This window comes from Odocoileus virginianus, chromosome 7 (assembly GCF_023699985.2).
Source record: "Odocoileus virginianus isolate 20LAN1187 ecotype Illinois chromosome 7, Ovbor_1.2, whole genome shotgun sequence".
Classification (NCBI taxonomy): Eukaryota; Metazoa; Chordata; class Mammalia; order Artiodactyla; family Cervidae; genus Odocoileus; species Odocoileus virginianus.
The window spans coordinates 42,628,262-42,635,521 of record NC_069680.1 but is presented as its reverse complement, the minus strand read 5'-3'; the positions used below and the strand labels follow the sequence as shown (position 1 = coordinate 42,635,521).

General features: G+C 37.1%; 1 protein-coding gene across 1 annotated transcript in view; it reads left to right on the top strand.

Annotated features, from left to right (window-relative positions):
- Positions 1 to 698: 698 nt before the first annotated feature.
- ATAD1 (ATPase family AAA domain containing 1) overlaps positions 699 to 7,260 on the top strand; it is a 58,610-nt gene continuing 52,048 nt past the window's right edge. Inside the window, exon 1 of the mRNA XM_020884024.2 lies at positions 699 to 889. The gene's annotated coding sequence lies outside the window, so the exon portion shown is untranslated. The remainder of the gene's footprint in view (positions 890 to 7,260) is intronic.

The following is a 7,260-nucleotide window of genomic DNA, read 5'->3' as shown; positions in this document are numbered from 1 at the left end:
ATCGCCAGCCCAGGTTGGATGCATGAGACAAGTGCTCAGGGCTGGTGCACTGGGAAGACCCAGAGGGATGGGATGGGGAACACATGTAAATCCATGGCTGATTCATGTCAATGTATGGGAAAAATCACTACAATATTGTAATTAGCCTCCAACTAATAAAAATAAGTGAAAAAAAATTTTTTAATCATTTTTTTAAAAAAAGTACCTACTTCACAAGGTTTTTATGAGAATTAGGTGAGGATATATACATATATTACCTGGAACAAGTCTGACACATAGTAAACACTATATAAGTGATCACTGTTGGCTGTTTTTATTGAGTGCAGATCCTATATGTTATTTGGTTGTATTCTCCTTGTTGCTACATCTGACACCTTATCTGTTATTTGAGATATGTAAACTTTATAATGAATGATGCCAAATGAATGCCAAATGAATGATGAATTACTATCAACAACTGCAAGATGAGAGATGATAAGAAAATAAGGATATCCCTGGTCCTTCAGGATGTCCCCAATAAGTAGTCATTTTATGTCTTTTATTGCTATAATCTTACATCATACCAATGCTTTGGTGAAGAGTTGAAATAAGCTGCATTTGCCTCTGAGTCAGTCTGAAGTGCAGTAATGACACGGTCCAGTCACACTGACCTGACACATTCTTAAGTCATGTGTCCAACATTATGACATAAGCAAGAATACATACAATCTCCTTTTCCTCCCATTCAAAATTCTCTGTGGGGACCAGGTTCAGGAGATATCACCTCCTCCATGGACTAGAATAGCTTCCTGAAAAATGTCTTCTACGAAGACAGGCCCAGTTGAACTATATGAAGAGCAAAGTCACACAGGCTTCTCAAGAATCAGCCTCATTTGACAGTTGTCAGAAGGTACAGTATACCTGTAGTCTCTCTAGTTTAAGCCCTGTCTGCTCCTAACTTGTACATCTCAGTCTTTGGTTCAGTATGGCTAGTCCCACTTCCCACTGGAATTTCTTGTAGGTTAAAAAAACAATTCTTTATACAAAGGTGTAAATCTCTGTACTTCTCACAATGCCTAGCATAGTTTTTTTTTTATGTATCAGATAGACACTCAGTTAAGTAATTATAAACTGAGTGACTAAAAGACTGCACATGGTTTCAAATATATAAACATACAAATATAACTTATCAGCTGGATATAACATAATCCTCAGATAATAACATCACCCATATATTTTGTTACCATGTCATGTTATATAAACCTTTCTTTCTATACTTTGGTGTGGAACATTATCAGCAAAGACCTTAATCACTATTTCCATTTTGTTCCCCAAAGGGAACATCAACAGAGCAGATGTCAGACTTAGTTAATAATCTGTGCCCTGAAGCAGAGAAATAAAGGTCTCTAAGGCCTTTTTAACCATAAAGCAAACATAGTAATGTACCTTTTCCTCAGTTACAGCATAAAAATAACTAAATTCCCCAGAATCTGGACTCCTAATTTTATTCAAGAGGCTAATTTTTCTTACAACCAAGTTCTGACAAAATTATAATTTTCTAACATTTCTCTTTTTTAAAATAAATTATTTATTTACTTTTGGCTGCTCTGGGTCTTCGTTGCTGCACGTGGGCTTTCTCTAGTTATTGTGAGGAGGGCTTACTCTCTAGCTGTGGTGTGCAGGCTTCTCCTGTTGCAGGGCACTAGCTCTAGGCGCATGGAATTCAGTAATTGTGGTGCATGGGCTTAGTTGCCCCACAGCATGTGGGGCAATTTTACTGGACCAAAGATCGAACCTGTGTTCCCTGCATTGGCATGCAGGTTCCTAACCACCAGACCACCAGGGAAGCCTTAACATTTGTCTTTTATTTGTCTCTAAAATGGAAGTGGCCCAATTACAACTGAGATTTGACTTCACAAATTATCCTTATTAACTCTGGAACAATGTAATGCTTTAATAAATCTGTAGTGTAGAAGAGGAAAACTGCAATATTATTATTCTAGAATAAGTAATAACCTTTTTAATTCCAAGTAATCCAAGCAGAGTTAAGCCATGTCTTCTAGCCAACAGTGGCAGAACTAAACCACAACCATGGGGGGAAGGACAATATGGAAAGGTAGGTGAGGAAAGGGAATGAAATAAGAGTTCAAGGAAAAAATGGGGGATGAAGGTGGATAAAGGAAAGGCCCTCCCTTCAAGGATCAGCTGCTTTTTTAAACCCTGTTCTACTGATTAACCAAGTTCATAGATGGAAAAAAATTTTGAAGAAGGGGAAAAGAAAAGGGAACAGATGAGATGGAAAAGATTAGAAGGGGACTAAAAGAAAAGAAAGAAGTCCATCTGGTGAGGAGCTATGAGCATAACATTAAATTGCCTTAGGTACCAAAGCTCACTGATCTATTCTAGAGTCTTCAGCCCATTTGAGACAATACCCTAGTTCTAGCCTAGTTCCTCTCCAATTATATGGCCTTGTTCTTTTTTATGGGTAAGAATTATTAGTGATTTATTTTATTTTCTTACATGAATTTATTTAAAACTAGTATCTGTAAAAGATAAGCAAATTACCTTTATCTTCCTTCTACTCAGTTACATATATTTATTCAGCATTAGTCTGATTTCTCAAATTTTCCTATGCTGTAAGTGAAAGAAATGAACTTTAGGCTTCTAATCATATGTCTTTGAAGTAAGCTTCTCAAAGACCTAAAAATTGGCCCAAACAGGACTTGGTCACTTAGCCTTGAGGTTATTTACAGTGAAACATTAAGCAAATTTGGTCAAGGAGATTAGGAACCAAATAATCAAGCAGTATATTAAACCAAAATACAGACATATCAAAGTTATAAAAATACATATATTTATAGTATAACTAAACAATAAAAAATTGGATCTTTAAAGCTATCAGTCTAGTTTTTGGAAAAGCTCTCTAGTTCTGGCTTAAAGAGCAGGAAAAGCATCTCCTAATGCTCAGAAAGTTTAGGAGAAGTCTGCCATTTTTTGTTCTTATCTCTGTGGATGCTTTCGAAATTGGTGTTGGAGAAGACTTTTGAGAGTCCCTTGGACAGCACGATATCAAACCGGTCAATCCTAAAGGAAATCAACTCTGAATATTCATTGGAAGGAATGATGCTGAAGCTGAAGCTCCAATACAGTGGCTACCTGATGGGAAGAGCCAACTCATTGGAAAAGACCCTGATGCTGGGAAAGATTGAGGGCAAGAGGAGAAGGGGACAACAGAAGAGGAGATGGTTGGATGGTATCACTTACTCAATAGACATGAGTTTCAGCAAACTCTGGGAAGATAGTGAAGGACAGGGAAGACTGACGTGCTGCAGTCCTTTGAGTCTCAAAGAGCTGGACACAACTTAGCAGCTGAACAACAACTTTCTCTAGTGCCCTAGGGCTCAGGAAATTCTGCCAGCCCAGCAGTGGGCACCAAAATCTCAGAGAGAGGAACTTTCCTCTATGGAGGAACTGTGGTCTCAGGAGAATGGGCAGAATGCCAGTTGCTTTTTTTCCCTCACTTTCTGTCCATCTACTGATGGCCCCGGACATGGCACAGTTCCAGAGTAGGCAGCAGAGCAGGATCACTGAATCACTACCTGTCTGGCTGCAGGGCTAAATGAGAAAGTCCAGGAAACCAGAAAGCACCAGACATCACGGAGAGGGAGCTCAGGAAAGTAAAGGAAGGTGATTGTAAACACCGAGGCTCACTTCAAGCTGCAGAGGTGGATCTGATCTTAAACAGCATACCAAAGACTTTGAGATTAAACTAGAGGATCTACCACTGCACACGGCCCGAAATGATCACTGGGTGTGGCACACATAGGAGATAGATTCTAAATATTTTCAAAACAAAATTGACATTGAAACTGCAACCTATAGAGGTTTGGTTGAAATTTGTGGCCTGAACACAACCAGCTCTATTGCCTGCTAAAACAAAAAAATATCAATATTCTCCACAGGATTTAAACAAAACTCAGAGTCTTATAATATTTTAAATGTCTAGGATACAATTAAAAATTATTCATGGGACTTCCCTGGGGGTACAGTAGTTAAGAATCTACCTGCCAACACAGGAACACAGGTTCAATCACTGCTCCAGGAGAATTCCACATGCCACAGGGCAACTAAGCCCATGTACCTACGGCTACTGAAGCCCATGATATAGAGCCTGCAGGCCACAACAAGAGATGTCACTGCAGTGAGACGCCTGCGCACCACAACGAGAGAGTAGCCTCTGCTCACCACAACTAGAGAAAGTCCATGCACAGCAATGTCCTAGTGCAGCCAAAAATAATTTAATTAAGACATTAATTAAAAAGATTATTCAGCATACAAACAACCAGGAAAATCTAAACTCACACGGGGAAAGACAATTCAGGGGCCAATACTCAGATAACACAGATGCTGAAATCAGCTAATGAAGGCTTTAATGCAGTTATTATTAAAGCATACTAGGAAGTAAGAGAAAACACTCCTGAAAGGAATGCAAAGAAGTAGAAGATATGAAGAACTAAACTAACATTTCAGAACTGAAAAGTGTTTAGGAAAATTTGATGTTCCCTTTGGGAAACAAAATGGAATAATTTTAATTTAATAAATAAGAACTTCCTTAGTTGTCCAGTAGTTGGGAATTTGCCTTGCAATGTGGGGGCATGGGTTTGATACCAGGTCAGGAAATTAGGATCCCACATGCTCCAGAGCAACAAAACCTGTGTGCCAGCTGGCAACTGGATCTCTAGTTCCTCTTGTCTTTTCTAAACCTAGCTTGTACACCTGGAAGTTCTCAGTTCACATATGGCTGAAGGCTAGCTTGAAGGATTTTGAGCATAACCTACCAGCAAGCAAAATGAGCAGAACTGTATGGTAGAGTCCATGTGCCACAATGAAAGATCCCACATGACACAGCAAAGATCTCCTGTGTCACAACTAAGACCCAACACAACCATATAAATAAATAAAATTTTTAAAATACAATAAGTAAAATAAAGAAGCCACTGAATGGGTTCAATCACAGAATGGAGATGACACAGGAAAGAGTCAGTGAATTTGAAGATAACAACAGAAATTATTCAATTTGAACAAAGAAAAAACACAGGGTGGGAAAAAGAATAAACAGCACCTCAAAGATGAGTGGGACAAAAACGAAAAGATCTAGTATTTGCCACTGGAGGTCAGAAGAAGAGGAGAAAAAATACAAGGCAGTAAAAAATATTTGATAAAAATGACTAAAAAGTTCCCAAGTTTGGTGAAAAACATAAACTTACAGATTCAAGAAAGCTCAGTGATAAATCCAAAAAAACTCATCCCCAAATATATCATAATCAAACTGATGAAAAGTGAAGACAAAAAAAAAAATCTTGAAAGCAAACAACAAGTCAAATGACTGCAAAATTCTTATCAGGAATCATAAAGGGTAGCATTAAGTGGGACAAGTTCAGGTGCTAGGGAAATAAAAACAACAACACTGTCAACCTGGAATTTCTAAATCCAGCAACTTCATGAAGTTCAAATAAATATATTCTCAGTGAAGGAAATCAAAGATAATTCATTGCCAGAAGACCTGCTCTAAAAAATTAGTAAAGAAGCATCTTTAGGTAGAAGAGAAAGTATACCAGAAGGAAACTTGGAACATGAAGAGGAGAAATGGTAAATATCTAGGTAAATATACTACACTGTTTTCGAGTTCCAGTGCATGTTTTCAACGTATGCAAATGAAACCTACAGGACAACTATAACATAAAGAAGGGAGTGTAAAGGTATCTAAACGATGAAAAGACTTCTACATCCACTTAAAGTGCTAAAATATATTGATTCTAAGGAAATTGTGAGTAATAAACATTTATATTTTAATAAAGACATATTGCCAAATCAGACTTCCCATGTAGCACTATGGTAAAGAACCTGCCTGCCAATGCAGGTAAACATAAAGAGTCGTGGATCCCTGTATTGGGAAGATCCCTTGGAGGAGGGCATGGCAACCCACTCCAGTATTCTTGCCTGAAAAATTCCATAGAGGCACCTGGTGGGCTACAGTCCATGGGGTTGCAAAGAGTCAGATACAACTGAAGCAACTTAGCACACATGCATGCATGCATAGAAAACCACAACAGATAAAATTGAACACAGTTGACCCTTAAACAATTCGAGTTTGAACTGCACACGTCCACTAACTCACAGATTTTTTTTACAGTAGTAAATACTACTATAGTATGTTCAGACCATGTACTATACAGTACATTATCATAATGAGGTACCTTTTAGAATATCTCAAATTTTAAATATTGATAATAACAAGTTCTGGTGAGGATGCAAAACAAATGGAAGGCTCATACATTCTCATGGAAATGCAAAATAGTATAGTGATTGGGGAAAACAGTTTGGCAGTCTCTGATAAAGTTAAAAATACTCTTGAACACATGAGTCTCTCATAAAAACAATGACCTAGCAAACCCACTACTGGGTATTTACTTTAAGGAAATAAAAACTTCTGTTCACACAAGAACCTACACACAAATGTTTATAGCAGGTCTATTCACAATTACCAAAAACTGGAAACAACTTAAATATCCTTCAACAAATGAGTGGACAAGCTGCAGTACATCTCTACAATGGAATACTGCTCAGCAATGAAAATGAATAAACCATCAACATATGCAACATCTTAGATGAATCTCAAAGGCATGCTAAGTAAAGAAGTCAGTCTCAAAAAGTTACGTACTGTATGACTGAATTTACATATAACATTCTCAAAAAGAAAAAACTAATAGTGATGGAGATTAGATCCATGGCTGCCAAGAGTTGAGGAGGTAACTACAAAGGGGTAATACAATGGAGTTTCTTAGGATAATGGAACTGTTACATATCTTGATTTTGGCAGTGGTTATATGAATCTATTATATTAAGTTAAAGAACTATACACTCATGCAAATATGTACACATAATCAACTTTAATTTAAAAACAAAACTATACCATGATGTATTGCTGTCTTTATATTTGAAAATAATATTCAGCAGAATAAGTATATAAGAGAAGACCAAAATTCAGAGGCATTCATCAATTCCCTCTTTATTATATAGCTAAAATATAAAATCATCATTAGAAGCATAGTCCGAATTAGAATGAATGAGGCTAGATATTGTTTCCAGTCAATGTTTTGTATTCTCATAAATCAAATCCATATCACTCAAAAATTATACTCATGGTGCTTCTATAAAGTAGGTTGTAAATCCAGCAGTTTTTCTTGCTTTTAAAGTCTGAACAATCCACGTAATATAATT